Source organism: Phascolarctos cinereus, unplaced genomic scaffold (assembly GCF_003287225.1).
Source record: "Phascolarctos cinereus isolate Bilbo 61053 unplaced genomic scaffold, phaCin_HiC Scaffold_5;HRSCAF=322, whole genome shotgun sequence".
Taxonomy (NCBI): Eukaryota; Metazoa; Chordata; class Mammalia; order Diprotodontia; family Phascolarctidae; genus Phascolarctos; species Phascolarctos cinereus.
Genome location: NW_027555958.1, coordinates 323,073,414 through 323,095,802, shown reverse-complemented (window position 1 = coordinate 323,095,802; position 22,389 = coordinate 323,073,414).

Here is a 22,389-nt window from a genome sequence, read left to right as displayed (position 1 = left end):
TCTTAGAGGCAAAACCAACAGGGCCCCCGTCAGCAGAATAAAGTGCCCGTTTGAAATGGGTTGGCTCTGAGTTCTGAGCTCTCTCACTCAAACTGAGGCTGAGCTCACATCTGCAGAGTCACTAAAGGGTGGTTGGGCCTTGGTCCTGCATCATAGTAGATGCTCAGAGATGCTGAGCTATCCTTCGGGCTCAGCAGACAAGCGGGTAATCAGGAGCACTGGTTTAGGAACCTTCCGTCTCATTCCTAAACCTACTGTTGTTCTATAAGAGAATAAAGACTGCAGAGACTTGGGGGTTAGAAGGAGGAAAGAAGGAATACTGCTTCTGCATACGGCCGCAGGGGCCCAGCAGGCAGATGCTACTGGGACTGCCAGATGCTCAAGCTTTCCCCTGGCCATCTCACATCTGGCCTCAGGGGTGCTGGCCACAGATTTGTCCTCTGTTTTGAGGGGGAGCCCATGAAAGCACTATTGCGTTTCTAATTTTAGCTAAATCGACATTGTTTTTGTCAATTTAAACACACATAGGACAGGCTTGTTGCTTCCAGTATCTCGGGTAATTTCCATCTCGTGGCTCTCCTCACCTCCTTAGCCTGTCTAACACCAGGGGCTCTTTCTAGCTGCTCACACTGCCTAACAACCCCCCCAGAGCTGGGGGAAATGGGCTGCCTCCTGCCCTCTGAGTTGCCACAATTAGAGAACTGAACTCCGCTGGGGAGGGAGGGTGTCTTTGTATGATTACCGAGGAGAGGGAGCAGAAGCTCAGTGTCCATAGCAACCCTCTGGCTCTCTCACCTTTGCAGGGAGAGAGAAGGAGGCAAGGAGAGAGGAAAAGAATTAAGATCTCTTCTCTTTTGCTCAAATCAAAGCACTGGGCAGATGCAGGCTGAGTGCCTGTCTGGTCACACGGGGAAGAGTTTGTCTGTTTCTTGCACTATTTTGACAGCAGCACAGGGAATGATGATGCCATTCCTACTGAGAAGGATTCTATTATTTGAAGGACCAGCTCAGGCCTCTGGGTGGAGGCCTTGGAAGAACAAAATGCTGCCACTTCTGGGAAAGTGGGGGTGGGGTCATGGGGTTTATTCACAAGCTCCAGAGTTTGAAGGTATCTTAGAAGCCCGTCCCTGAACCCACACACTGACTCTAAAATCAAGGAAACCAGGGTTTAGCACATTGCGCCTGGCACACAATAGGCCCTTATTAAATGCTTATTGACTGAGGAAATAACAAAGCTCTGGTGATCTGCCCAAGGTCACACAGACAGTAAATAGCAGAGCCCATGCTTCAACCTAGGTCTGACTCTAAACCTAGTCTTCTCTTCACTACCAACACTGCTGGTGGAGATGGGAGCTTGTGAAAGGAGGAGGGTAGGGGGGTGGCCAGGCCAGGTGGTGCAACCTCTAATGGTGGTTGGTGGATGACAGGGTAGTGTCCAGAGTCACCACAGAGTAGGGAGGTAGGTGGCAAAGTGGATGGAGTGCTGGACTTGGGTCAGGAAGATCTGAGTCTAAAATCCTGCCTAACCAGTTATATGACCCTGGGTGAGGCTCTTGAAGGCTCTATCTTGCCTCAGTTTCTTCTAATCTCTGTCTGCCTCAGTTTCTTTATTTGTAAAATGAGGATAATAACACGTACTTTCCAGGATTGTTGTGATGGTAAAATAACAAAATATTTGTAAAGTTCTTTGCAAACCTTAAATTTGTTATTGTTATTGTCAGTAAGCTGTAGACCTGGGTTCGGGTCTCAGTTCTGCCAGGCTCTGCTAGCTTAGTCACTTCCCCTTTGGGGGCTTTAGTTTCCTCATTGCTCCAATGAAGGGCATGGACTGGAGGGTTGAGTAAGTTCCTTCCTGCTCTGAACCATGCTCTGAGACATGGTGATTCCATGTCCCTGGTTCCCAGAGCTAGTGGGGATGGCATTTTCATGACTGCAGAAGGGTTCTTGGCATGCCACAGAGAAACCTCACAGGGGGGATTGATGCTGATGTAAGGGAGGCCTAGACTTAGGAACTCAAGGGAAGTAGGAAGAGAATCAGGACAACTACAGCAGAGCCCTCCTGTTTCCCCCAAAGAACCTGGCCTGCAGGCTATACCTGCATGATACCAGCAGAGGTCGCCACACACCTCAGGAAGTCCGCCGTCATGCTCGTTGGAGCCTAGGTCAATCGGGGCAGGCAGGTGCCCCCAGAAAGTCCACCTTCCAACTAACTGCGGCATCAATTCTGGAGCCAAAGCTGGAGGTGGAGACATTAGGACCTTCCCCCATCAGCTTCCACTGCCCCAATGGCATGCTGAAGCAAGGGAGAGGCGGGTAAAGGATCGCTGTAAGGAGGTGGGCATCAAGTGGGAAGGGGCAGGGAATAAGCATTCATAAAGTGCCTACTATGTGCCAGGAACTGTGCCAAGCACTTTGCAAGTCTCACAGTAACTCTTCGAGATAGGTGCTGTTATTATCCCATTTTACAGTTGAGGAAACTGAGGCAGAGTTAAATGACTTGCCCAGTGGCACACAGCTAGTAAGTATGTGATACTGGATTTAACTCATGTCTTCCTGACTCCAGATTCAATTGCACCACCTAGCTGCCTCCAAGTGGGTGGTTGGGTAGATGGATGGAGGGGGAAGATGGGGCCAGTGGGAGAGAGAGAGGGAGACTTCATTCTAGCAGAGTAGTAGATAGGATGCTGGATCTCAGCCAGCGAGATCTAGGTTCACATCCCATTTCTGACACTAGTTATGGGGTGGTTCCTGTCACTCCATCTCAGTCTTCATATATCAAACCAGGGGTTTGGAAGAGGGGACCTCTCAGGTCCCTTCCAGCTCTGATTCTGTGAATGTCAACCATAACTCTCTTATTCTCAGCCTGCCATCTTAGCATATAGGATGCAATCATTTACAGTAATAAAAATGAGACAGGAGAGGGGCTGAGTGAAATGACTGTAAATCCTGGCCCACAGTGAAGGGCAAATGTGATCCCACTGGCCCACTCTTGCTTTCAGATGGAAGTCACGGGCTTTTGAGGACCTGTGTCTGTTGGGAGGGAGCTTGGGCATCTTGGTTGGATTTCTTTCAGTACGCCGTACTTGGGAGACATTGTCTTTTAAGGCCTTTTGGGATGGATGAGGACCAAGCAGGAGTTATTCTACTCCTCTCATTCATTCATTCATTCATCAAACATTAAGCATCTACTATAGCTTAATATACATGTAATATATTATAATTATATATACATATGTATGTATATATGTATGTATACACACACACACACACACACATATGTATATATATATTGTGCCAGGCATTGGGGAATATGAAAAGAAAACCAAACCAAACAAAAGAAAAAACCTTGAAACAGTTCCTTTCCTCAAGCAGCTTACAATCTATTGGGGGGGGGGGAGAGACATGTACATAGATAAGTAAATATAAATTATTTAAAAGTAGGAGCAGCTGAGTGATGCAATGGACAGAGTGGACTGGCGCTGGAGTCAGGAAGATCTGAGTTCAAATGTGACCTCAGACACTTATTAGCTGTACAACCCTGGGCAAGTTATATAAGCCCCAAATTGCCTCCCCTCCAAAAAAAGTAAATAGAAGGGTTTTTTTTGTTCTATTTTGTTTTTTGTTTCTTTTTGAGAGGATAATACTAGCAACTAGGAGGACCTGTTAACCTGGAGAAGTATAGAAATAACTGTAGTTAGTTAAGTGTTGAGGCAGGAACATGTGGCCAGATCTGGGTTTGAACTGTTCTTCCACCACTTTGAATCTCAGTATTTTCATTAGTTTCCCTAGCTGAATCTTAGTTTGCCCATTCTTAAAATGGGGATAACAATTTCAGCTCTTTCTACCTCATTGGGTCATTGTGAGGATTTCATATTTCTATCCTTCTCAGGGTTAACAAAGTTTTCATCTTTTCTTTTTTTAGGCAATTGGGGTTAAGTGACTTGCCCAGGGTCACACAGCTAGTGTCTAGTGTTTGGTCTGAGGCTGGATTTGAACTCAGGTCCTCCTGACTTCAGGGCCAGTACTTTATCCACTTCGCCACCTAGCTGCCCCAAAGTTTTCTGCTCACACTAACTCTATGAGTCGAGCAGTACAAGTGTTTAGTATTCCCATTTTATAGATGGGGAAACTGAAGATATATGTGTAATGTCCCTCTCACTAGCCCTCTGCCTGCCCTCCTTACCTCTTGAGGCAGTATAGAGTGGTGGATAGAGCACTAGAGTCAGGGAGATCTTGGTGTGAATGTTGTTTTAGATACTTGCTAGGTGTGTGATCTATGCAAGTCACTTAATTTTTCCATTTGTAAAATGATAATAATAATAATAGTTAACAACTATATTGCCCTTTGAAGTTTGCAAAGCACTTTACATATATGTTTCATTTGAACCTCACAGCAACCCTATGAGGTAGATGGTATCATTATCTTCTTTTAACAGATGAGGAAACTAAGGCAAACAGAGGTTAAAATGACTTGCCCAGGGTTACACAGTTAGAAGTATCTGAGGCTAGATTTGAACTTAGGTGTTCCTGACTCCAAGTCTAATACTCTCATTTACCATACCACCTAGCAAAATGGAGATGGTAATAGCACCTATTTTACAGGGTTATTGCTAGGATCAATTGAAAAAATATACGTAAACCTTAAAGTGTTATATAAATGTGAATACTTACTATTATCTCGAAAGATCAGCCTCCTGGCACCTAGAGGTGTTACGAAGTTAGAGCAGACTGGGCTTGGAGTCAGGAAGACCTGAGTTCAAATCCAGCCTCATATACTTAGTAGCTATGTGATCAAGCCACTTAATTTCTATCTGCCTCAGTTTCCTTAACTGTAAAATGGGGATAATAATAACACCCACTTTTCAGGGTTGTTGTGAGGATCAAATGAGATTATATGTGTTTAGTACAATGCCTACCACATAGTGGGCACTTGATAAATGCTTTTTTCCTTCCTTCCCTCTCAAGGCTTGGGAATGTGCTGGCTACTCTGTTTTGTATTTCAGAAGGGCTCATCATGTGTTACTTTTATATGTTTCCCATTCTTAGAGTTTGTGGATAAGATTGGGGTGAGGATAGAGAAGGCTACGGTATCTGGTTTGTAGGACACTCCAGCTGGAGGCAAAAATCTCCTGTAGGGCTCTCACCTTTTGGTTTTTCCTTCCATAGCTTCTCCACTTGTAGTTCCAGACAGTTGGGAGGACTGAAAGAGGATGGAAATCTCCAGGCCTGGAAGTCCTTCATTCTGAAGGAGAAAAGGAATGGAGTGTTGAGCGGAGGGGGACATGGATGCCGGGCCTCTTTAATTCTATTATTAGAATAGTATGAGCTCTTTTGACCTTGCTGAAAACTGGAAAGGGGATGGGGTGTTGGAGGGGGATAAGGAAGAGGGTTCAAGGGAGCCTTCAGCGTCAGGGCTAAACCATTTCTTTACCCTAGAGTTCCTAAGGGTTTATACCTTCGAGATCATCTGGGTCACTTCTCTCATTTTGTAGAAGAGGAGACTGAAACCCAAGATGTGAAGTGACTTGCCAGAACCAGAATTTGAACCCAGGTCTTCTGACTCAGTAGGCAATGCTATTTCCATTGCGTTAATTGGCCTCCCATACCAGCTTGGAAATGGTTCATAGAATAAAGCAGTTAAAGAATCTCAGAAGAAATCCCAAAGGTCATCTGATTCAACCTGCCTTTCAAAGCAAGGATCCTTTCTAATACATTTAGGACAAGTGATTTTGTCCAAGGGTTCTTAAACTGGGGTCCGTGACCTTTTTTTTTTCCTTTTTAGTGTTTTGTTAACTTTTCAATATAATTGGGGATACAAATAAGAAAGATCGTCCTTGCCCTCAAGAGGCTTTAATATTTTGTTAACTTTTCAATATAATTGGGGATACAAATAAGAAAGATTGTGCTTGCCCTCAAGAGGCTTACAATCTAACAGGGAAGATAAACCATGAAAGGAAGCTGAAAAAGGAGAGGGGGTGCCAGAAGGTATCCGAGCCAAGGACATGATGATGATATGATGATGGAATCAAAACCAAGCACAGTAACAAGTGACAAAGGAAGGGATAACTAGGGTTCTGAGTCTCTATAAAGGAAGGATTTGGGAGGAATTTTCAATATAATTAGTGTCCCCTATAATCCTATGTATTTTATTTTGTGTATTTAAGAACATCATTCTGAGAAGGGGTCCATAGGCTTCACTAGATTTCCAGAGGGGCTGGTGACTCAAAAAAAGTTTAAGAACATCTGATTATCCTCTGCTAGAATTTTTCTAGTGATTGGGAGTTTACTCCCTCTCCAGTGGGCCATTCCTTTATTGGATTCATAGTTCTTCTTTCTATGGAATGAATGAATGAGTGAAAAATTGTGCATTAAATGAGTTATGTGCCAGGCATTATACTAGGTTCTGGAAATACAACTATAAAAAAATACCCCATAAGAGTTTACGTTCTAATAAGGGTGACAACACATTTAAGGGAATGGTGGGTGGCTGGGGAAGGGAGTTTGGTTCGGGGAGTCTCAGGGGTACTATCAGCTGCTCTGTTTAGTTTTCTTTTTTTCTTTTCTTTGGCAATTGGGGTTAAGCGACATGCCCAGGGTCACACAGCTAGTAAATGACAAGTGTTTGGGATGAGGCTGGATTTGAACTCAGGTCCTCCTGACTTCAGGGCCGGTGCTCTCTCCACTGCGCCACCTAGCTGCCCTACTCTGCTTAGTTTTCACTCCACTATCACATCATTCGTCATCAGCTTCTTCACCGCCCCTCCCTCTCCCAACTAGGATAAACTCATTACCAGGAAATTCATCATTAAGGAGATTGCTTCAGCTTTGGTATGCTCGCCTCATCTGTACCCTCAGTTGCTTCTGCCCCTCTGATTAGAGGGCTGGAGGGAGGAGCAAAAAATTCCTCCCAAATCCTTCCTTTATAGAGGCTCAGAGCCCTAGCTATCTCTTCCTTTGTCACTTGTTACTGTGCTTGGTTTTGATTCCATCATCATATCATCATCGTGTCCTTGGCTCGGATACCTTCTGGCACCCCCTCTCCTTTTTCAGCTTCCTTTCATGGTTTGTCTTCCCTGTTAGATTGTAAGCCTCTTGAGGGCAAGGACAATCTTTCTTATTTGTATCCCCAGCACTTGGCACAGGCACATAGTGGACAATTAATAAATGCTTATTGTGTTGTATTATATTATCCATAGGGTGGTCATTGGCATCCCCTTTCCAATATCAACGGTACTTGTTTATTTGATTACTGTGTCCATGATAACAGGTGAAAAGTGCAGGCGTGTGTGTGTGTGTGTGTGTGTGTGTGTGTGTGTGTGTGATACTCTGGTGTCAGGTTGGCTGACGAGATGGCAGATGGCATAGAAATGTGAATTATCAGTCCTTAAAATGACCTTGTGAAATGGATATAGTAGTTGCACAGCTAGGTAGTATGTGAAACAGTGTGGTCTACTCTGGGGTTAGATATAGTAAGCTAGGCAGATTAGCATCCTCTCAGTGGCCCACCAAACTGGCTTAACCCCAAGGATATGGTTCTACAGTTTATCAGATTAATCTTCCCAGGGACTGGAGGCCCAGTGGGCAAGGTGCTGGTGCAGGTTGGGGAGAAGCAAGAAGGCAGCAGCAGCAGAGTAGAAGGTTAGATGACATGGCTAGACTGCTCAATGGGATGTGAAACATAGTCAGGACTGAGCTGGGGTAGTTTAGATATCACAGATTAAACTTTGTACCCACTCAGAAACCAATCAAGATGGCTTCAAATAGAACATAGAACTGTGGTATAATGGAAAAGAATGCCAGATTTGGAGTCAGAGAACTTGAGTTTGAATTCTGACTCTTCCATTTATTCACTGGGCTACGTTGGACATGCCACTTAAGTTCTCTGGGCCTCAGTTTCCTTATCTGTAAAATGAAGGAGTTGGATCAGATGCCCTCTTAGTTCCCTTCTAGCTCTTAATCTATAACCTCATGAAATATACCTGAGTTTGGCTTCTGAGGCCATTGGTATTAAACAGTCTACAAGGAGAAAAAAATCCCCACATAAACCCAGCCTGGAGAACAGTTTGCTTATTGATTGGCCATTCCTTGACTGACAGCCTGTGAGATTAAAAGCAATTCTGAGCCAAAGTGCACTAAATGGACCTGCCAGCCCAGCTGGCTAAAGGCTGGACATGAGGCAGGATCAATATTCTAGGGTTAAGCTGCCAAACCTCTACATGAATAAGTCATGCAGAGATGAGGGAACTCTTTGGGGGCTATAAGTGCTTTAAACTGGGAATGCCCCTGCACTCCTTAGAAGGTGAACTTTTTCAAATCATGATATAGCCACTGTATAAGATCAGAAGAACCTCCCACTTCAGGCTAGCCCAGTGATCCATCTGGTCCAGGACTCTGCTTGGCAACTCCGTGACATTGTCCTATAAAGGTTAGGGATTCAATTTAGTTAAAAAACCATTTATTCAGCATCTCTGTGCCAGGCCCTAGGCTGGGGACTGGGGATACATTCTAATAGGGGAGGAGAAGGAAGAAAGGACAAATAGCAAGGAAGAGACGAAAGAACACTAGATTTAGAGACAGGAGGCATGGGTTTGAATCCCTACTTTGTTACCCATGTGGGTTTGGGCAAATCCCATTTTGGGTCTCAGTTTACTCATCTGTAAAATGAAGGGGTTGGATGAGATGAGTTCTAAGGCCCCTTCTAATTCTTTTTTTTTGTTTGTTTTTTTGGGGTGAGGCAATGGGGTTAAGTGACTTGCCCAAGGTCACACAGATAGTAAGTGTAAAGTGTTTGAGGTCGGATTTGAACTCAGGTCCTCTTGACTCCAAGGCCGGAGTGCTATCCACTGTGCCACCTAGCTGTCCCCTTCTAATTCTTGAGTGTAGGCTCCTAAGCATATAAATAATTGTGATTATTATGAGAATGAGACGGGTGAGAGGTACAGGATGACTAGAGAGGTTCACGCAAAGGACTGGGAGAAATTTAAGGAGGGAGAGGTCACTTTCATCTGAGGAGGTTGAGAAAGGCTTCGTAGAGGAGGTAATATATAACTTCAGCCTCAAAGGAAGGGGTGGGAAGCTAGGGTACAAAGCTATTTCAGTCATGAGAGGGGACGTTATGAGCAAAAGTATAGAGACCAGAAAGATCAGGATGAGAATGGTCCAGGATGGAGGGTAGTTCTGCTTGATTTGGCTGTAGAGAATGTGAAGGGGAGTAGTAAAATAAAGCTGAACAGCTAAGTTGGACTCAGAATGCCAGTGTAACCCTTCCCTCTGCCACTGCCTTCCTCTTGCTGTGGGCAAAGCCTGGGTCCGTGCATACAGGAGAAGGAAGCTAAGTGATAGGGAATGAAGGATAGAATGCCTAATATAAATGAAGTGATATTGAGTGCTATTCAAAAATTTGAGCGAGAAAGACAAGTCAAGAGGGCCATTGGGATCTAGAGAGGAAGCCTGCTTCTGGTTCAAGAGTGATTTTCCTATAATAGCAAGGCTGAGAGCCTTGAAAGCAAGACCATGGGTGAGGCCAGCTAGGAATGTAGCTGATCTGAAACTGGAGGCATGTCCAGAGCAGAGCAGCTAGCAGCAGAAAAAGAGGGGCTTGCCTGGAGCTGAGGAATCAGTGATTGATTAATCATTGATTTAGCAAGAACTTCAAGCTGCCCTCAAGAAGGTTTGACTCTAAAGCACTCACACTGTCTTTTTGGGAGTAATGGATAGAAGTTGCAAAGATGTTATTTAGGCTTCATGTAAGGGAAAACTTCCTCATAGTTAGAAGTATCTCAAAGTAGAATATGTTGTCTCAGAAGATAGTGGGTTCCCCTTCACTTAAATCTTCAAGTGTTGGATATATTGTGCAGGGAACTGTTGTTCCCATAGGAATTGGACTCACTAATGACCTGTGAAGACTTTCCCAATTCTGAGATTCCGTGAAACTCCTAGGTTTGGGGGGTATTGCCTTTAGACGATGGGGAGGTTTGACTCTAAACACCAGAACTGTTTTGAAATACTTGGGTTAGATAGCATATAGTGCAAAAAAGGGTCTGGACAGATGGATTTAGGAGTGAGGGCATTCACTTAGTGAAAAAGGCAGGGGCATGGTTTTCATATATTTGGGTTTTGTTTCTATGGTTATAAGAAAAGAATTGTATACGATTATATCACAATTGTGTGGTTGGTTCCATTATACAATGTTTGACTAAATTCCATTGAAATACACTAAAGAAAGGAAAAAGGTTGAGTTTTTCCAGTTGGTGGGGGCTTATGTCGTAAGAATCTAATTGGATAACCACTGGATAACTAACTCACTACACTCTTAGGCTAATTAAAGATGTGCTACCACCCACAAAAGGGGTGGGGCCAGGAGAAGAGGCTAGTGGCAGGAGGACCACAGAGGGCCAGGCTTTTCTCTGAAGGTTCCTCTTGTACTGGGTATGTTGCCATCAGGGTGAGTTTGGGACTGCTAGCCCCTAGGTCCTTTACGAGGAATATAGTTAGGCAGTTGGCGAGAAGCGCCCCCTGGTTGTTAAGCCAGCCTCAGGAGATTATACTGTGTTCATTTGGCCAAAGATCTCTGGGAAGGGGAGCAGACATGATCATGGCAGTACTATTAGAAAGGTTATTTGTGCATAGAGGGGAGGGGTCAGATAGGAGAAATCTCTGGAAGATAGAAACATTACCAGATAGCTGATTGGATGTCGGGGGTTGCTGGGAAGATGACAGTGCCAAACATCCCTCGCTGCTCTGATAAACCATGATGGACGATTGCTCATTAATTTATCTAGATTTTCACAGACCTATTTATATTTACAGCCTGTATGCCCTGTTGGAATTAACAAGCTTTGTAAGTTGTCTGCCTGCTGTTTGAAGTAGCAGTTCATTTTCTGTCCTAACATTATTGCTCTTAAGTTTCAAAGGTATTTTTCTAGGTTCTTAACTTTATCTCAGAGGATCTGGCAAAAAAAGCCTGTGCTTGCTGTCCTCTGGATTTTCTAAGTTTCAGTCATATCACTTCAGCCTCCTTAATCTTCCCATGTTGAAGAGCTCCCACTTTTTTCTTAAAGTTATGTCTTGCATGTAAACACTTTCATCCTTTGATCAGCACTGAGGACGCTGTTCTTCAGCTCAGAAGCCATCAGTGGCTCCCTATTCCACCTCCTGAATAAGATAAAAACTCCTGATTCTTCAATGACTTGAAGATACTATTCCAGACTCCTCTCACACTATTCTCTCTTATATACTCGCCATTCCATCAAATTCAACAGGACTATTCCATGTTTCCCCAGACATATCTCAGACTTTCTTGCCTCTCTGTCCCTTTTTTCCAATATCTATTCATAGACCCTTCCTTCCTCCACCCCAATCTTTGCCTATTGAAACTGTACTGGCCTGTCAAGATCTTGCTCAAACGAAAAAACAAACATTTATTAAACTCTTACTATATGGGCAGGCACTGTTGTTAGTACTGGGGGCACAAAGCCCTTAAGGAGTTTACATTCTAACAGGGGAAGACAACAGCTATCCTCAGTGGTGTCCCCCTCCACCAGTGCATTCCTGATTCAGCTTTGGAGGGAGCTAGGCATTCTAAGAAGCAGAGGAGAAGAGAGAGAATATTCCAGGCATGGGGGACAGCCGTGTAGGGAACAATAAATAAACCAGTTTGTCTGGAACCTAGTTTCTATGAACTTAGTCTGGAAAGCTAGACTGGGGACAGATTAAAGAGCTCTGAAGGGCTTTAAATGTCCAATCTGTACTTTATTCTGGAGGCAACAGGGAGCCACTGGTGCTCACTGAGCAGAGGAGTGACACAGACCTATGTTTTGGGAATATCCTTTGGGAGCTATGTGGAAAATAGATTAGAAAGGGGAGAGCAGTGAGAGCAGGTAGGATGTCATGGAAATGATCCAAGTGAGAGGTGGTGAAGGCCTGAACTAGGGTAGATGTGATATGAATGGAGAGAAGGGGACCACTAAGAGATTTATGGAAATACAGTAGAGTTGACAGAACTTGGAAACTGATTGCATAAGGAGGGTGAGGGAGAGAGAAGAGGCTGATTCTGATATTTCTCACCTTGGCTGCTAGAACAACAGTGGTGCTCTCAGCAAAACCTGGAAGTTGGGAAGCAAGGTAGTGTTGGGAGGAAGATGATGAATGCATAAAGCATTTATTAATTGGCCAAAAGATAACGAAGGATGGGAAGGGAATAGACATTTATATGGTACCTACTATTATTGTTAAACACTGTGCTAAGTGTTTTACCCATAACAATCCTGGCAGGTAGGTGCTGTTATTATCCCCATTTTACAGTTGAGGAAACTGAGACAGAGGTTAAGTAACTTTCCCAGGCTCATGCAGTTAGAAAGTATCTGAGGTCAGATTCGAACTCAGATATTCTTAAGTCCAAGGCAGCTAGATGGTTTAAAGCAGAACTCTTGGACACCAGCAACTTTGGAAAATACTTCCCAGGTTCCCAGGTATCCCAAGAAAATCTCTTCTGAAACACGGAGGGAAGGGGAGTAAATAACCTCTGCCCAGGGTACTTAAGACCAGACCATTTCAATTGAGTTCTATTACGACTTGGGAGAGTGAGAGGTGAGTGAACGAACCAATTAGAAAGTGGTGAGAGCTGGCAAAGAAGCTGTTGCAGCTAGGGGGTGCCATAGTGCATAGGGCACTGGGCCTGGAGTCAGGAAGATTCATCTCCCTGAGTTCAAATCTGGTCTCAGACACCTCCTAGCTGTGTGATGCTGGGGAAGTCACTTCACCCTGCTTGGCTCAGTTTTATTATCTGTAAAATGAGTTGGAGAAGGAAATGGCAAACTACTCTAGTATCTCTGCCAAGAAAACCTCAAATGGGGATACAAAGAGTCGGACAGGACTGAGAAAAGACTGAAAATGCAAAAGAAGCAAGAATTGTGGGAAGGAAGGTGTGGTTAAGGGGTAAGGACAGAGCTGGAAACCATAGTGGAATAGAGGAAGCATTGGACTGACAGCAGAGACCAGCATTCTAGGGTGACCTTGGGTAAATCGTAGAACTACAGCATTTCAGTATTTTGATGGATCTTAGCAGTTACTTAGTCCAGACCTTGCCTGAAACCTGAATCTTTTAAAAAACATCCCCTACCAAGGGCTCACCAGTCTTTACTTTAGCGAAACAGTGGATTAATCATTTGGCCTGGAATCAAGAAGATTGGAGTTCAAATCCAGCCTCACACATTTAATAGCTATGTGACCCTGAGCAATTCACTCAATCTCCGTCTACCTCAGTATTCTCAGCTATAAAATGGAGATAATAATAGCACCTACCTTTCAGGCTTCTGGTGAGGATCAAAGGGGATGATATTTGTTTTTGTTTTTTCCTTAATAGTATCTTGTTTTTTTCTAATTACATGTAAAGATAGTTTACAACATTCTTTTTTTTTAATATTTTGAGTTCCAAATTTTTATCCCTTCCTCCCTTCCCTCCCCCTCCCCAAGACAGCAGGCAATCTGACATAGGTTATACATGTCTAATCAGGTTAAACATATTCCACATTAGTCATGTTGTTAAAAAAAAAAAGAATCAGAACAAAAGGGGAAAACCATAAGAAAGAAAAACAAAAAATAAATTGAAAATAATATGCTTTACTCTGCATTCAAACTCCATAGTTCTTTGTTTGGATGTGGATAGCATTTACCAACATGAGGCCTTTGGAGATGTCTTAGATCTCTGTATTGCTGAGAAGGGTCAAGTCTATCAATATTAGTCATCTCACAACATGGCTGTCACTGTGTACAATGTTCTCCTGGTTCTGCTCACTTCACTCAGCATCAGACCATACAAGTTTTTCCAGGTTTTTCTGAAGTCAGCCTGTTCATCATTTCTTATAGCACAATAGTATTCCATTACATTCATATACCACAACTTGTTCAGTCATTCCCTAATTGATGGGTATCCTCTTAATTTCCAATTCTTTGCCACCACAAAAAGAGTTGCTATAAATATTTTGTACATGTGGGTGCTTTTTTTTTTATGATCTCTTTGGGATGTAGACCTAGTAGTGGTATTGCTGAATCAAAAGGTATGCACAGTTTTATAGCTCTTTGGGCACAGTTCCAAATTGCTCTCCTGAATGGTTGGATCAGTTCACAACTCCACCAACAATGCATTAGTGTTCCAATTTAGAGGATGATATTTGTAAAGCACTTAGCACAGTGCCTGGCACATTAATAGGCAATTAATAAATGTTCCTTCCTCACTCTCCCCTCTGAAGCCTGCATTACAATTGTAGACAAATCAAAATTTCTAAACCTTAGTGTTCTCATCTATAAAATGGGGGAAGATCTTTAACATCTCCTTCAACCCAAATATTTTGTGGTTTATAATTAATATGTTAAGAATCAGGGTGACATAGAAGATAGAGAGTTGGTCTTGGAGACAAGAAGACTTGGGTTCAAGTTTTACCTATCATGTATACTGTCTATGTGACCTTCAGCAAAGTACAAAGACAACCTGTCATTGTCCCAGGTAGCTCGCAAAGACCAGAAGTTGAGGATGCTCTCTCCCTCCTTATCTCTGCCCCTTGGCTTTCCTGGCTTCCTTCAGGTTCCAGTTCAGATCCCACCTTCTGCAAGAAGCCTTTCTTGGTCCTCCTTAATTTTAGAGTCTTCCCTCTACTGATTATTTTCAATTTCTCCTGTATGTAGCTTGTTATCCTTTATATAGGTTGTTTTTCCACAGTTGTTTGCATATTATCTCCTCCATTAGACTGGGAACTTCTTGAGGGCAGGGACTGTCTTTTGCCGTTCTTTGTATCTCCAGCACTTAGCACAGTGCCTGGGATATAGAAAGTACTTAATAAACGCTTATTGACTGACTCACTGATGTGTAGTGGAAGAGGGAGTTTCTTCATTGAGGGTCCTATACCAATGAAATCATAGATCTAATCTAAAACAACACAACACAACAAAAACATGTGAAATGCCTTTGAATGGGCCCAGTGATGCTGCTTCACTCCAGGGTGGCATATTTTTGGCTCCAGACATTCTTCAGGATCATTCAATAAGTTGTTGAAAGGCTGTGATCTCTGTCAGTGATGGGAGTAGTTATGTTGATGGAAGAATAGATCTTTGAAACAATCAAGTCTTGTTTATTTCACCATTTTTAGTATCATAAGAGAATAATAGCTAGCATTTCTATAGCACTTTAAAGTTTGCAAAGCACTTTTTTTTTTTGGTGAGGCAATCAGGGTTAAGTGACTTGCCCAGGGTCACACACCTAGTAAGTGTTGCCACTTAGTTGCCTCGCAAAGTACTTTTACAAATATTCTCTCCATTGATCCTCTCAACAATAACATTAGGAGGTAGGTGCTATTATTATTCCCATTTTACAGATGAGAGCTGAATGAAACCTGAAAGGTGATCGAGTCCAGTCCCTTCATTTTATAGAAGAGGAAACTCAAGTCTAGAGAAGTCAAGCATCTTGACCGAGGTCATATGGTAAGTGGCAGAATTGAAATTTGATGCAAATTAAAATAACTCTGATGTGCCACCTCATACCTATCAGACTGGCTAACATGACAGAAAAGGAAAATGACAAATGCTGGAGGGGATGTGGAAAAATAAGCACACTAATGCACTGGTGGTGGAGTTGTGAACTGCTCCAATCATTCTGGAGAATCATTTGGAAGTATACCCAAAGGACTATAAAACTATGCATACCCTTTGATCCAGCTACTAGGTCTATATCCCAAAGGGAAAGAAAAAGGAAAAAGACCAATATGTACAAAAATATTTATAGCAAATCTTTCTGTGGTGGCAAAGAATTGGAAATTGAGAGGATGCCCATCAACTGGGGAATGATTGAACAAGTTGTGGTATATGATTGTGATTGAATGCTATTGTGCTACGGAAATGACAAGGGGGATAGTTTCAGAAAAACCTGGGAATACCTGCATGAATTGATACAGAGTGAAGTGAGCAGAACCAGAAACCAGTAAAAGCAATATTGTAATTATGATCAGCGGTGAAAGACTTAGTTATTCTGATCAATACAATGTTTCAAGACAATTCCAAAGGACTCATGATGAAAAATGCTCTCCACTTTCAGAGAGAGGGAGAGAGAGAGAGAGAGAGAGAGAGAGAGAGAGAGAGAGAGAGAGAGAGAGAGAGAGAGAGAGAGAGAGAGAGAGAGAGAGAGAGAGAGAGAGAGAGAGAGAGAGAGAACTGATGAACTCTGAGTGCAAACTGAAGCATAATTTTTAAACTTTTTAAAAAAATTTTTGTGGCATGGCTAATATGGAAATATATTTTGTATGATTTCACATGTATAATTGACATATTGTTTGCCTTATCAATGTGTGGGGGAGAGACTTAAGGGAGGGAGAGAATTTGGAACTCAAAATTTTTTTTTAAAAGTTAAAAATAAATAATTTTTTTAAAAAGAAAAAAAATCACACATCCTTCATGGAAATAAAAATAAACAAAAGCATGAAGTTATTTCTTGTATCCTTTATCCTATATTTTAGCAGAATGGAGACAAGCTGAATGTACTATATGTATAAGTACATACATATGCAAGAATGACAAGTAATAAAAGAATACCTATTTTTTAAAAAATTGGAATTTAAACTTGGGTCCTTTGACTGCAGACCTAGTGCTTGTCCCATTGAACTAGGCTGCCTCCCCTGAATGTAGCTTTTCTGCCATTTTGTGCCTGTGTTTGAAAGAGTAAATTAACAATCTGTTGGTATTTCCAAATATACAAACTGATGGTTCTTGATGGTTCAATCATTCAAGGACTGATGATTGAGTTTTCTCCTCTGAGGTCTGATTCTCCACTCTTTCACATTTGCTAAGTCAAAGAGAAAAGGAGGAAGAAGACAAGAGAAACCAAACTTGGAGTAGTCTCTTTGGCCCCTCCACTGTTTCTCATTCAGGGTCTTGTGAAATTTTGGAACATTACAAAGATACTTTAGTGCATTTTAATATCTTAGGTTTTCTTGCTTCTTGTCACTAGCAAGTTGGGGGACCTGGGTTTCTAGTCTTGATTTTGCCGCTGACTTTCTTTTTGGCCTTGGGCAGGTTGTTATGTTTACTTAACTCTTTGGGTCTCCCTTTTTCCTTCACAGCAAAATGAAACAGCATGATTACATAATCTCTAACACTCCTTCAAGGTCAAACATACTATAGTATATGAATTTTTGACCAGATGGTGGGAGGCTGGGTGTAGAGAGAGGAAGTCAGTGGCATGACATTCTTTTCACATATTATTTGTATAAGTTTATAATGGAAGGAAGGAAATGAGCATCTATTAAATGACCACTGTGTGCTAGGTACTATACATACTTTACAAATATTATCTCATTTGGTCCTCATGACAACCCTGGGAGGTAGGTGCTATTATTATTCCTATTTTATAGAAGAGGAAATTGAGGCAAACAGAGGTTAAGTGATTTGCCTAGGGTCACACAGATAATAAGGGTCTGAGTCCTGATTTGAACTTAGGTTTTCCTGACTCCAGTTCCAGCACTCTATCCATTGTGCCACTTGGCTGCCTCTATATAATACAATACATATTAATATATCAATCATATGTTTTGAAATATAAAATAAATGTATATTATGACATATGTTAATATATAATATAACATATATTCATATATGTTCATATAATATATGGCTGCCTCAATATATTATATATATAACGTGTACAAGGCGTGACTGTAAAGCAGGCCAGCACAACTTGTGGCCCGCCAAAGGATTTTGGGCAGCTGGTGAAAAATGTAGAGTCGTGGGCCACCCAAAATCCTTTAGTGGGCCGCAGATTGTGCAGGCCTGCTGTAAAGGAAGGCAACTGGTTTCTATAATCTCTGTATGAAAATTATTTTCTTGCTTCTATGGTCACACCTAGTATAAATACGATTGGGGATATAAGTGTTGATGAACAGATAGTTGCACTGGTGCACATAGGAAATGGTATTCCTCCATGGTCTATCATGGCAAATTGATAGATTTTTCAAGGGTTGAAACACTTTGGGAAGTCCAAACGGATTTACCTAGAGGCTGTTGGCCAAAATGAGCTTCATCCAGGCCCCTCACTGCCTTGAAAAATGGAAAGTTGGTTAGAACGAAAATTTTACATATTAAGTTCCTGCTGTATGTAAAGCTCTGTGCTAGGCACTGAAGGGGAAGGGGGAAGATGCAGTTTTTAGCTAAGACATGGTCCTTTCCTGAGTGAAGCCTGTGGTCTAGATTTGACCCCATAAGGGTCGAGATCCACAGTTTAAGAAGTACTGAAGGGGTTGCTGGTGGAAAAAGTTTAAGAAGCCCTGGTCTAGAAAGGAGATAAAATTTAGAATCACAGAATCTTTGAGTTGGAAGGGACCTCACAGCCCATTTAGTCCAGCCAAGGAATCAACTCTACAACATTCCCGAGAACCCTTTGCTTGAAGATTGCTAGTGAAAAAGAATCCATTACTTCCTAAGAAACCCTTTCAATTTTTTTAATATGCCTCTAATAATTAGGATATTCTTCCCTTCAGTTGCTAGTGCCTTCCCTTTTAAGACTATTCTGTATGTCTCTATTGTATTTGGGTATGTGTTATCTTCTTCATTAAAATGAAAGCTCTATGAGGGCAGGCCTGTTTTTCTGTGTATATTCAGTTCTCAGTACAGTGCTTGGCACATAGTGCTTAATAAATGCGTGCCTTAATTTAGGCGTAGGAAGGCTTAGAATTCTAACAGTTCAGTCCAAAGAAACATGGTGTATACAACAAGAAGGTAAAACAAGTCAGCTTTATTGAAGGAACATACAATATAAGGGCAGCTAAATATGGTACAGTAGATAGAGCACTGGGCTTGGAATCAGGAAGACTCATCCTCATGAGTTGAAATCCTGTCTCAGACACTTACCATCTGTGTGACCCTGGGCAAGTCACTTAATCTTGTTTGCCTTAGCTTCCTCATCTGTAAAGTGAGCTGGAGAAGAAAATGGCAAACCATTCCAGTATCTTTGCCAAGGAAACCCCAAATTGGGTAACAAATAATTGGACCTGACTGAAATAACTCAATGACAACTTGCAATATAAAGGACAGTCAGGGTGAATAGTGGAAACAGGTTAAGTCCATTAAGATCCTGGGTAGAATTAGGGGGACATTTCTAAACTGGTAAAGTCTGATGGGTTTTTTATAAGGTTCTTCTCTTGGTATAGTTGGACCAGGAATGAGCAAGACATCTGGACCTAGACACTAGAGCTGATTCTTGCTAGTGGGTTAAGAAATTTCTAGAAAATTGGCAGTTAGTTAATAGTCATACTTTCCGTAGGTGAAAAAGAGGCCTTGGGCCATTCCAGTTGATCTTACTTGGACAAGGTGAATCAGCTTTCTTTTGTGGTAGGGAGACCCCTCCCAGCATCATTACATCTGGAGTCTGTGTCTCTGCTCCCTGATTGATGCAGTATCTCCTGCTGGACATATAGTGCCTTTCAAAGCAAAGGAAGGGAGGAAAGAGAAATTCCCTCTCTCTTTGAAGAGTGATTCTCTCATGGGCTGGATTCTTCTTCTTATTCAGGCTCCTACTTTGGAAATGACTTAGAACTTTCCAATTCTGAACCATGTCCAGCAGCCCCACAAAGAGGGAATGTCCAACATTTAGTAGTGCAGTGAGGATGCCCTCTTTAACAAGGTAAAACCAAGTTTTTATACTTCTAAAGGGATTTCTGGGATGTTAACAACTAGTTAACACATTAACACCTTATTAGCTCCATTACCTATGCTTTGCTTTCTGTGACTACATTACCTAATTCCCTCCAAACCCACCCCATCCTTTCATACTTACATTGTTTTACTGCAGCTTCCAAACATTGCTAGTACAGAGGTGTCCCTCAGGGTTCTGTCCTGGTTCTTCCTCTTGGCTTCCTCTATACTACTTCACGTGGTGATCTCATCATGGACTTAATTACCATTTCTATGCTAATGATTCTCAAATCCACCTTTTCTGCCCCACTCTATCTGCTGGCTTCCAGTCTCACATCTAAAACTACCTTTCAAACATCTTAGACTGAATGTCCAGTAGACATCTTTAACTCCCTATGTCCAAATAGAACTCATTATCTTTCCCCCTAAACCGTACCCTCTTCCTACCTTCCTTATTACTATAGAGGGTAACGCTATCCTCCCAGATCTTCAGTCTTACAATTTAGGAATCATCCTGGATTTCTCCCTCTCTCTCAAATGCCCTTCCCCCTCCATCCAATCTTTTGACAAGGCCTGTCTATCTCACCTTTGCAACATCTCTCAACTATGCCCCCTTCTCTCCCCTGACACTGCCATCACTCTGTTGCAGGCCCTCATCACCTTACCTTGATTATTCCAACAGCCTGCCTCAAGTCTCCGCATTCCAATCCCTTCTCCACTCAACTCCAAGTGATTTTCCAAAAATGCGAGTCTCATCATGTCATCCCCCTACTCAATAAATTCCAGAGGTTTCCTATTGCCTCTGGGAGCAAATACAAGATGCTTTGCTTGGCATTCAAAACTCTTCATAACCTAGTCCCCTCCTACCTTTCAAGTTGACATGTACTCTTTGATCCAGTGACAATGGCCTTCTGGCTATCCCACAACAAAACACTCTATCTCTCAGCTCCAGGCATTCTCTAGCTGTCCCCCAGGCCTGGAATGCTTTCTCTCCTCCACTGACTACTCTGACTACTACCTTCGTGGCTTCCTTTAAATTACAACTAAAATTCTACCTTTTATAGGAAGCCTTCCCCAATCCCTCGTAATTCTAGTGCCTTCCCTCAGTTGATTATTTCCTATTTATCCTGTATATAGCTTACTTTGTATATATTTGTTTGCATGCTGTCTCCCCCATTAGACTGTAAGCTCCTTGAAGGCAGGGACTGACTTTTGCTTCTTTTTGCATTCCCAGCACTTAACATAGTGCTTAATAAATGTTTATTGATTGATTGCCTTCAGTGGCTAAGCAGAATAAATCTAATCTCCCTTCCGTATGACAACCTTTCATATACTTGGATATAGCTATCCAATGTCCCCTTTCAGTCTTCTTTTTGCCCATCTAAATCATCTCTAGTTCTTTGTCTGCTGCTCATATGTTGTTGTTTGTCCTCCATTCTCTAAGAGAACCATGACATCAGGAAAGTGATATCATGACTTATAAGTGAATTGGATTCAAGTGAGGGAGGGCTGGGCAGAGTCACCAGCCTCACTTCCTCCTTTGGAGCCCATGTGAGTCCAGTGGCAAGATATAGATCAGGATGACTGGAGGAGTGGCTCCTGCTACTCATATGACATAAATTCCAGAGCTCCCTCAACACACTAGTTGCTCTCTCTAGATATCCTCTGTTTTTCAATGATCTTCCTAAAATGTGAGCATCCAGAAACGAACACAGTACTTCAGATGTAGACTGATCAGGGCAGACTATAGGGCAACCACCTCCCATATTCTGGATTTTATCTCTTTCTTAACATAGCCTAAGAGTGGATTAGCTGTTTTGGCTTCCACTGAATGACTTTGCCATATTTTTCCTCATGATCTTTTTCATATGAACTATTGTTTAGCCATGCCTTTGCCATGTCTTTGTATTTGGGAAGTTGAGTTTTGGAACCTAAGTGTAGGATTTAAACTCTTTCATATTTGATCTTAATTTGTCAGTCATCTTTCGAGATTTCTTTGTGTCCATAACCAGTCATCCAACATATTAGCCAATACTTGCAGAATTGGGTCACCTGCCAATTTTGATAACCATGCCAGCTATGGCTTCATTATTGATAAAAATGTTGAACAGCAGAAGGCCAAGAATAGATCTCTGAGACCTTCTACTAGAAATCTTTCTTCAAGTTGACATTATTCCATCAAGGCTTACTCTTTGGGTCTATTCATTAAGCCACCACACTGGACTCTTCATCTTTCCCATAAGGATAGCATGAGAGACTTTGACCAATGCTTTGCTATAATCTAGGTCAATTATATTGATAAAGTTCTCTTGATCTAATAGTCAAAGAAGGAAGAGAGGTTAGTCTGGCATGCTCCATTCTCCATGTAGTCATGCTGGCTTTTTGTGATTGTTCTGGGCTAGATCTGACTCAGGCTAGTCCCCTGGTAGTTCAGGTTTGATACTGGAATAAAATAAGACACTCATGGATCTTTCAACAGTTAACAAAGGGAGATTTACTTAGCTGTAGCAGGAGGATATTCAACAGGAATAGAAACTGAGTGGGGCAACTAGGTAGCACAGTGGATAGAGCTCTGACCTTGGAGTCAGGAGGACAGTTCAAATCTGGCCTCAGACACTTGACACTTACTAGTTGTGTGACCCTGGGCATGTCACTTAACCCCAATTGCCTCACCAAAAAGAAAAAAAAAAGGAATAGAAACTGAGGACATGTGGAGTT